The sequence below is a fragment of the Euprymna scolopes genome, chromosome 10 (genome assembly GCF_053919585.1).
Source record: "Euprymna scolopes isolate OS-2025 chromosome 10, ASM5391958v1, whole genome shotgun sequence".
Taxonomy (NCBI): Eukaryota; Metazoa; Mollusca; class Cephalopoda; order Sepiida; family Sepiolidae; genus Euprymna; species Euprymna scolopes.
Genome location: NC_136491.1, coordinates 103,356,309 through 103,367,392, shown reverse-complemented (window position 1 = coordinate 103,367,392; position 11,084 = coordinate 103,356,309).

Genomic DNA, 11,084 nt, shown 5'->3' with positions numbered 1-11,084 from the left:
TATATATATATATATATATATATATATATATATATATATATATATATATATATATATATATATATATATAGTGAGAGAGAGAAAGAGAGAGAGAGAGAGAGAGGTGAGAGGAATGGAGAGCAATGCGATCAGATAGTTCTGCCCCCTCTTCATAGGAAGACGTTGGCGGCTTTATTTGTATATATGCATACTATGAAAAATAATGTCAAAAAGATTTTTAAAACCCAAGTTAAATTGTTTTCATTTCTCCACTAATAACTAATGCTATAACGAGAATATTCTCTTTCATTATTTAGTCTCTCGAGTATATATCAGTTAATATCTCATGTGTTTTTAGATAGAGTGATGTGTTTCTCGATTGATTAACTGTGTCTAACTGTGTTGGATATATACCGAGAGTGACAACAATGATAAGAATATTCTTTTGTCATAGCTCTACTAATAACGTTTTTGACGACTGTTATTGAGAAGAAAACAACAACCAGAAGGAAAAGATTATCAAGGTAATTTTCCAGGTCATTAAAAAAAAAATAGATAGAGTGGAATTTTACAATGTAGAATTCAAGGAAGGCTGTGTGGCTCGACCGACAAACGGACGCGACGAACCTGGAGAAATGGTCGGTCTCTTGTCTGAGCAATCAGAGATTGCAGTTGGGATTTTGTTTTCCTTTCATGGGTAAAAAGTTATTAGCGTAGCTTTATGTGTGTGCGTATGTACTCAGAAGAACGAATAAAGCTCCAAAGAGATTCGTTGATGTCATTTCGTTTATGGACGTTTAATTTTTTTTTTAAATAATCTCACTTAAAATGGTGAAAGCGATGAAGAATAAGAAGGAAGAAGAAGAAGAAGAAGAAGAGGAGTAAGAGAAAGGGAAATAGAAGATCGAATAAAAGAAGGGACATTCAAGAGGAAGGAGGAATAAAAGAAAAAAAAGGCAATAGTCGAAATGGGATAAAAGAAGATATATACAGGGGCGAAAAAGATAGAAGATCCGAGGAGGGAGGGTGGACACTCACTAGACTTTTACCTAAAGAATGCAGAAACACTGGGACATCGAAGAAGTTTTTTTTTTTTTTTTTTTGCATCCAAATCTGAGGGAATACCAATTTGTCTTATCTGAGATTTGGATGACAATAAGCCTCCCCAATGCCCTAGTACTTTCCGCACTCTTCCAATCGAAATAGGGTTAGTACTCCCCCTCCTCTATCAATCCTCCTTGAGTTTTCATGAATATTTTGTGTCTTATAAACCAAGACTGATGCATTGTTTTATGGCAAATGTTATAAGACTATTTGCAGTTCGATTTCTCTTGGGTTCAGATGCCGTTGCTCCCATCTCATTTGACTGCTGTTGCATTTTCTATATGAATAGTTTACGTTTATCGTTTCTATATGTTGGTTTCCGCATTTAAAGATTTTCCTAAAGTCTTTCCATCATTGTCGATCGTTGTATAGTCTTATACTTCGTTTTGATTCGAATTTCCCTTGTTTCCAATACTGACCTTGTTTCCAGTATTTTCGAGACGGTTCCTAGTGCTCCTACGATTATTGGTATTATATTGACTTTCTTCGTGTTCCATGTGCCTTTTAATTCTCTGGCAAGCTCTGCGTATTTGCTTTATTTTTACATTTTTTTTTAAATCTCTACGCTATGGTCTCCTGCAACCGAAAAATCTACAATTTTGCAAATTTCCTCCCGTATTATGACGTATTGCTTGGATACGTTTTTTCTGTTTATACTTCCAAAACGCAGGCTATTTTATGAATTTTGTTTTCCAGTACTGTTTCCAGGTTGTGCCTGTACCATTTGTCTGCATTTTAAAGATGCAGTTGTTTGCACAATTCTCCAGTGTTTTGTTTTTCCTACGCAGTTGTGTCCGTTCTTGCATTATTTTTGGAGCAGTTTTCTGAATTCACTCATGTGATTTACCGTTTCGTCTCATTATACACAGAGTCTACATTTGCAAATTTCCCTTGTTTTGTTTATTTTAGCTTTAATAAAGATTATTTAAGTCGCGTTGTTTTGTGCTACTGTCAATACCGAATCTGTTTCTCTATTCGGGTGTTATTTTCTTAGCCGTGCCCAGGTGTTTTTATACGTCTGTTTTCTTGTAATTTTTTATGAATCGTTCATGTAGGCTTTTCTCTTCTAATTTTTCCTTTCTTGTTCTGTTTCTTGTTTTTTGTTGTTCTTTTTTGTATTTTTCTATTTCTGATTTTGTTTCTTCCTGTACTGTTCATTTGTAGTGTCTCTTTCTGTGGTGATCAGTTTTTCTGAGTTATGTATTCTTCTAGATGTATTTTGTGTCTTTCACACAGTTTTCTATCTAAACTAATCCTTTTCTCGTTCTGTGGTCACAGACAAAGGTGGTTCCAAGCACTATTTTATGATGCTGCGTGCATTAGTAGTAGTATCAGTAATAGTACTGTTAGGAGTACTGATAGGAGTTATCACACAAAACATCATTAGAGACTACTCACTGACAACAACCAGTAGTGTTTCCTTTTGTCTTCCAGATTTTCAGCACTCTCTATCTCTTTCGATAAACTTTGAAAACGTTTTTGCGTTATCGCAACAGCCATTTGCCAATGACTTTTCGCTGACACAATCATTCATCCTCACTGGAATTTAGGTGGGAACGAGTCTCTCCAAGGTCCCGGTCTTCGTTGCACTCATCCAGTGGAGGTGTGATTAGGAGTTTTCTCTCCTTAGTCTTTCTATCCTGCTTGACTCTTTACGACTATTTGGTGTACCGCCGGTTAATGCCGACGTAGTTGAATAGCAATTTTGCGGTTTCAGTTTATTTAGTACAATGTGGTATCCATCTATTCTTTAAAAATTTATTTGTTTCTTTTTTTTTGTGGGGGGTGCTCCTGTTGTTGTCTCCATATGGCCGGTTAGCGATTGTAGCTTATTTGGGTTCATTTCTCGTGGCGTTCTCCTTCAAATTTCAGCTGTTTTCAGCATTAGCGTCTGTTATATAGATTCAGCCTCCCCCTTTATTCCAATTTCTCCTAGTCTATTCTCACAGTTCGTTGGGACTGTTCCCAGTGCTTATTATTATTATTATTATTATTATTATTATTATTATTATTATTATTAGTAGTAGTAGTAGTAGTAGTAGTAGTAGTAGTAGTAGTATTCATCATTGAAAAGCAGGAAGCCTGACTTTCCATACATTCATTACATACAGCGCCTTGGTAGGTGTGTCAGAAACCGACCTTACGAATGCGTGAAAAAAAACCCTGAATAATTCGACCTCCTATTTTCCAATCTTATAACTACGTGAAAAATGTAATTCAAACCCTATTTTTTTTTCAATTAAAGGAGCAAAGACCAAATAAAAAAAAAACAGGTTTTATAGCAAATTATTTATTTTGTTAAATCAGTTTTCTTTCAAAAAAGTTTCAAGAAAATAAACGAAATTTAACTTACGTTGATTATAAACAATCGATATAAATTCCAAAAGTCACTTACCTATAAAAATTACTAATCAATGTGTAGTTCCATTCTTCATTGTAAAGAATTTATCCATACTTATATTTTAAAATCCATTTATTTTTTAAATAAAATAATTTTTTAAACGACTATTTGAAAAAGGAGTCATGAAGCAAGAAGTTTACGTTTTTATCGAAAACCGGAAGTAGTTTTTTTATTGTTTTAAACAACGGATGGACAGAAGGAAGTAAAAACGTTCGCGCTAGTCGTCTAGCCTTGTCCGTGAAGAAATATGTGTTCCCACAGTTTAAAAATAGTAAAATTTTACTTATAAGATTTGGCCTTAAAAAAAGACACTCGAGGATTTTTTTTTTATTTCTCAAAGAAATACATAAATTTTTTATCTATTGTATTTTCATTCTTTTTTGTCGAGTGAATTATTTTTTAAAATATCTAAAAAAAGAAAACATTGAATGAAATAGAAAAAGTTGTTGTCATCGTCCATTACTTACTGGACAATATAAGCAGAACATAGGCTTCCATTTAAAAAAAAATCAACGTGATTTAAAAAAAGTAGGTTTTACACTTTGGACTTTACAGGTAAATTTCCGAAAACACTTCTTTTTTTATTTTAAATTACAAGATATTATTATTGATCTTTTATCTTTAATGTGAGATATATAAAACTTTGGTACATAATTAATAAAATTTTAATAGACATTTCACATGGGGGATGAATTAAAAAAAAAGTTTGTCTAAAATATTATATTCGGTTTATTGGAAAAAGCATAAAATTTCACATTGACCCTGAAAATATCGTAAAAATTTAACCAATAGAAAAAGTTTAAAAATTGAAAAAAAAATTATCTCGTAAAATTCAATTTATTTCATTACATAAAAAATGGCTGCACGAAGGCGCGCCGGCACTTTGTAAACATTTTTTTTTTTTTTTTTTTTAAATAAAAAATAATATTTCTATTATATTTTAAACGAATTTAATAGTTTATTTTGGAAATATATTCCATAAAGAAAATATCAACCCACTAAAAGAGAAATTACGAGTTTTTTATATTTTATTCGCAGTTTTGTGTTAGGGGTATCAAAAATTTCCCTCAAATTCTGATACACATACCGCCTTGGTAGTCCGAAATGGTCACCCATCTGGTAATGACTAGGCTCAATGTTGCTTAACTTCGGTGATCTGGCAACAACCGATAAGTCAACGTGATCACACCGTAGATAGTAGTAGTAGTAGTAGTAGTAGTAGTAGTAGTAGTGATATTTCCTCCTAAAGTTTATTTTTATTGAGCAAAGAAACGTTTCGAAATGTTATTTTTTCCATTTCTCGGCAATTTAGTTACTCCATTTATTTATATTTTTTGTCCGAATTCGATGTTATTTTTGGCTATTCCCCCCCTCCCCACTCACCGTGTGTGTGTGTGTGTGTGTGTGTGTGTGTGTGTGTGTGTGTGTGTGTGTGTGTGTGCACGCGCGTCTTTCCAGGTCGTTATTACAGATCCCAGCCCCTACCACTTTCTCCTCGAAGCCAAAGGTCAACATTTAGTCTCGACTGGCCAAAACCCTAAAGCAACACAACTTACCAGACGAGAAGAAAAAAGAACGGGGTTTCTTTTAGTAGAGGATCGACCGACTTTTCTTTTTTTAATTTATTTATTATCTTCTTTTAATGAGCCATGCTGGTGGTGGTGGTGGTGGTATCGAGTGTTAAGGGTGATAAAGAAGAGGGATACTGTCAGGTGTCTTGGCTGAAAGAATGCCTCGTGCCCCCCCCCCCTCTCCCCTCGTTTAGAATCGACGTCACGGTTCGAGTATCCGACTCGTAGTAAACGAGACTGTTGCAAGAATAATAATGTTTTTCACCGCTTTTTTTTTTCGTTTTATTTTTTATTTATTTATTTTTTTTAAATTAGGTTAAGGCGTTTTGAATACGTAGGGTACGGCATGTTTTTGGGGTGTTTGACGTTCGCTTTGGAAAGTCTGTCGAATGACAAGAATGTTAGCTTTTTTATGCTTTTCAGCACTTATGAACTACTATTGGGGGGTAATTTATTGCTTTCATTTTTGAAGAACTCATTTGAAGGGGGAGACAATTCGAATAACTTTCAGTGAAAAACTAAACAAATAACACAAAATGAAACGTTAATTATCTCAATATTTATCGAATTAAAATAAATGTTAGAAAATTCTAATAACATTAAATTAGGCACCGCCAAAAATGGCCGCAAAATCAAGTTGTTTTGTTTTTTAAAACGAAATTACATTTATTAAAATCCATTATTTCTGAGTAACTTTTTTTTTCCAGAAAGATAAAACCCTGAATTTTATCATATAGAAAACAGAATAATGTAAAACTGTTTTCTACTATTTTTAATTAAATTTTAAATGTTAAGTTTTCCCAAAAAGTTAACAACTGACATTTTTTGTCTTGCACAAAAAACGTACATAAATATTTAAAAAAAAAAAAAAGGTTTTTGAAATAATTAATTTATTTATTTATTGTCTAACTAAGATTTAGGATGATTTTCTAAGAGAATATGCAAAAATATTATAATATAAGTACCTGGATTTCAAATAATTCCACTTATTCATATAGGTAACCAGTTATTTCGCGTCGATCTAGAGTCTAGATCGACACTGTTTACATTTGCGTTTGATAAGAAGCAAACTATGGAAGACCAAACAGGCCAAAAAAACTTATTTTTCAGTGACGAAAATTTCAATGTATTATTAAGCTGAGGCTGGCCAGTACCAGATGGGTGACCATTTGTATGAGTTTGGTTTTTAATGTGTACGTGTGTGGGGGCCAGGCTCCCCAAAATGGGGGTGGGGGCAACTTAAAGCAGAATAAAAAAAAATTATTTCAGCGCGTTTGGTCCACCGTAGTCGAAAGGCGGCAAACGTTTTCAAACGAGATCGAAAAAAATGATGCTATTTTTAACACAAAGGGCACAATGTTTATCGATTTTTTTTTGTATCGATTCTCCAAAGCATGTCCTGTTTAATAATGGTCATGCATTATTCGGCTCACTAAAAAAAATTGTTAATTTATTTATCAAACATTTTAAAATGACCTTTTTCGTATAAATATTAAAAAAAAAAATTTGTTTGTTTTGCTTAACTTAAATTAATTATTTTACTTAACATATTCACCGAATTTCACACTTCAAAACTCAAAAGCGGGATAATTAAACACAATCGAAGTTCATATATCCAGACGTCAAAATAAGGTATGCAAACAATTTTTTTTTTTTAATCTATAATTCTGTCCCTTACAACAACACAATATGTTTTGTTCAGTTTCAGATGATTATTTTAAGCATATTTGTTCCCACTTCAAAACAAGGGGGGGGGGGTTGTAAGCAAATATATATATATATATAAATATCATTTATGAAAAATAAAAACACTGTTATAAAGTTAATTCTTCTCTTAATAATCGCTGAAAATTTCGTATTGATCGGATAATTACCTGATTTTTGGTAGATTTTTAAAAAGACGGTCCGTCAAAAAGTACTGACCTGCCCTCCCAGTTTTGGTTGTGCCTACATTAAATGATTAATGTTAATGTTAATTATCTGAACATTTCTTTTTTTTACAAAAGAAGTCACCACTTATCAAGGCCTGGAGGTCAGTCAAGGATAAGGGTTAAAGAGTGTACAGTAATGAATGGGAAAATATCGTAGTAATCGTTAGTAGTGGAAATTTGGTAAATTGGATTACTTAAGGAGATGGTTTGTAAAGAACTTGTTTACATTGGACTTGAAGACAACCATATTGTAGCCAGCTGGAAGGCAGGAAAACGGAACAGAATTCCACAGATGTGCAGTTCTAAGAAATAAACTTTGTTCATGGAATTTATGTTTAGGTCTAGGCACAGATAAAGAGTGCGGTAAAATATTGATAGTGTTTTCAGACGAGTGTTTTTCGTGAAAGTCAGGACAAGGGAGGATCATAGATTGGAGATCAGACGCAACGTCTCCTCTGTAGGAAAGAGTTGGCAGGGAAGAGAAAAGGGCATCTCTCACTGGGCCACGAAGTCTATTTTGAACTCTGTCAAGGCAGGATAAAATATTCTAGCAACTCCTGCCCAAATGTGGCAACAGTACTCCATCCTTGGACGAACTTGATTCTTATACAGGCAGAGAATTGCATCAAGAGTGAGATATCTACTGAAGCGGTAGAATGATCCCACCGTTTTTCTAGCAGCCTTTATTGATTAAAATAAAATTAAGAAAAAATCGTTCTCTTAAAAAAAGTCACACTCATTCCAATCATGAGTTTTCAAAACTGTAAATTTAAAATGTCATAAATTTTCATATAATGACAACTTTCATTAATTTCAGAATTGGTCTCTTATTAGAAAGACTGTTCATTAAAAAGATCGTTTAAAAACAAAAGTTATTCATTTTCATATAATTACTATTTTCATTCTTTTCAGAATTTTCTTAATTTTGTTTTAATTCAATAAATGTTCAGATAGTTAATGTTTTCTTTAATGTTAGCTGTATTAATTTAGTATATTTGTTTTGCTTTTAATTAAAAGTTGCACAAAACTGACATTTACGGATAGGGTATTCTCGAATTATCTCCCCTCCAAAGAATTTATTTTTTCAAAAATGAAAATTGTAACAGAATGCGCATGAGCGTGTGTGAAAATATAAGCAGGGGTTGTAAGATAGTTGACTTGCCAGGATATTAGCAGCAGTAGCCGGAAAAAAGACATATGCAAATTAAGAAGTGTGTCCGAGCTTACAAGAGAAAAAGAAGGAAAAAAATGGACGCCACGTGGTCGAGAGAAGAAAATGTATGGGTGAAAAAAAAGAAAAACGGGTGTGTAAAGTCGGAGACGAAAAATGACTGTCTATGGCCGGCGTGTAGTTGAGCAGAAAGAAAAACGCGAGCTGGGGGAGATGGACATGTGGCCCCGGAGTGGCAGCGACCTCCTAAGCAATCGAATTTATAAAATTTCCACTACTTATGTTTACTACGCTATAATCACATTGACTAATGTATACGCGTTAACCCTTATCCTCGCGTGGCCTCTGGGTCTTGGTAAGTGGTAATTTCTGTGTAAAAAAAATCGAAAATAAAAAAACTAAAAAGCTGGTGTCAAGACGGGGAGAACGAAAAACGGTAATAAACGACTTGTGTTAGCAAAGAAAGAAAAGCCGAGTCGGATTCATTTATTTTTGTTTGTTTGTTCTTTCTTGACGGTGCCAGACGGCGTGTGGTCCGAGAGAGGATTGAACTGTAACGAAGACAATTCGAGTGTTAGGGCCACGTTACAAAATAAAAAATAAATAAATAAAAATTCAAATAAACAAAAAAAAAAAGTGATGCACAAGTGTAGAAATATACGATAGATGGTGCTAGTGTACGAAAGGGATCCCAAATTTCTGGCACCGGAAAATTTAAGTCAAGTGATATTAGATGACTGGTGTAACATCACATGACAGTATAAAATAACGGAATCAGTATTAATTTGGTTATAACCAGCATGAGCCAGATGTCTTGAACGGATAACGATGCGAAAGCAATTATAATGGAAAAAGGGGATTTGGCAGAGAAGCTAATAAATAACCAGGGGGGGGGACAAATACACAATTATTAAATGTTACCATAGTTAACAAGAGTTACTTTAGTACATATCTCGCTTATTTGTTTGTGTTTTAAAATAGTTTTAAATATTCTTTTTAAACTCCCGCCCCCTCCAAAAAAGTCCACTGCATTTGATGTTACGCCTATCATCTACTGTCACGTGACTAAAATTATCCGATGCCATAGGATCCATTTTGGACACTAGCATGGAAACGTTTATCTCTCTCCCACATCGGAATGATTTAACACAAGCGTCGGAAAAGTGTGATTTGAAGAGTTAGCACCCGAAAGAAAGAGCATTCCAGCTTACAAAAAATATGTCTGGGCAGCTCCGCGGGTATTCCTCGGTGGGTGAGTCTCAGGTAATAAGCGATAATCTAACATTTTCTCAAAGGGTGAAGTGGTCAAGTCTGGACGTGTGTATCTCCTAGAACTACACAGGACCAGATACATATCTGAACCAACAAGAAACAAGCCATTCCAACCAATTTCCTCGTCTCTGTTGGTTTTGGTCTAAAGAGGTGTGCTGAACAAAAGTTTACGATTCGGTTATATATTTATCATTCAAACACTACAGTGTTTGAATGATATGGTTAAGTGTCAGCTTTAGTCATTTAGAACTACTTTAAAGCTTCACCGCTCACTCATTTTTCGACCAAATTTCAAACAACTATTATAGTTTATAGATAACCTTTTCAGCTATATTTTGAAAAAAAAACCAAAAAACTTTCAATTTTTATTCAGTAAAACAAAAAAAAATGAATTTACTGGTGTTCAAAATCGTAGAAAAAACGTAAAAAAGTGAGCGATGTTTTCCATCACTGGTTTCCATAGCAACCACGTCGCTTTACTAACTACTATTGCTACTAATACACCGCTATCGTGAAAAGAGAAGTAACAAGTGAAGCAGAGAGAATTGAAAGAATCAAAAGGAGATAACTAGGGGGATTTTATTGAAAGCAGACGACTGCCGTACATTGTTATTACATATGTGTATGTTACGTTTATGGGGCAAAATATAAGATTGAAATTAAACAAAGAATAAGTGAAAGTGAATTTGTGGAAGCCTGGAAAAATATGGATTACAATAGAAAAATGCGAGCATGAAAAGTAATATTTTTAAGCTTGAGAATGTTTTAAAATATTCAATTTATAACATTATATAATTAATTCTTAATGCTGCAATATTTTAAGTTATAAATTTATATTTTTACTAAAATATCTTGTTTTTTCTTTTCCAGTTTTAACAACTACTCCTTTACTTTTCCATGTTTAAGCTTAACCATATTACTTTTTATGCTCGCATTTTTCTATTGTAATATATATATATATATATATATATATATATATATATATATATATATATATATATATATATATATATATATATACTAGCAGGAATGCGGCGTTGCCCGGTCGTAAAATACGCATACATGTTATATTTTAATTCATACAGAAACTGAGATATGTGCGTGCGAGTATTTCGTTTTTTTTTTCTAAATAGTTCACTTCTTGTAAGTAAAAACAAAACTACTCGGGCTGAGATTGAAACCAAAATCTAGACAGCCAAGTACGATAACCAACAGACCAGCTTAACACAATCATTAAAAGGTGTTTTCAAACTACGTATTCTAAACACAAGGCCCCTGTCATGCGAATGATTTGCGCATGTGCAGTGGTGAAACAGTTTAAAACAGATAAAAATCCGTTGCCCCCCCCAGCCAGTACCACTTTTTTTCTGAACAAACAAAAAGCAATTAAAATTTTTCCACGTGTTTGATTACCCTATATTTCAAATTTCAAGTCTGTAGATCAAAAGTTCATTGAGTACATAGGCTGAGAGTTGTCCTTACACGCATTTTCACTTTTATAGATATATAGATATATGTTTGTTACAAAAGATCAGGAAAAAAACAACAACGGTAACGTCGGTTTCAAATCCAACTCAGAAGGGAAATAGTCTTTGCTCTCTTTGCTGAACTCTTTTCAGCCTCTGTTTATCTCTATTTAAAAACAGAGGCTAAAG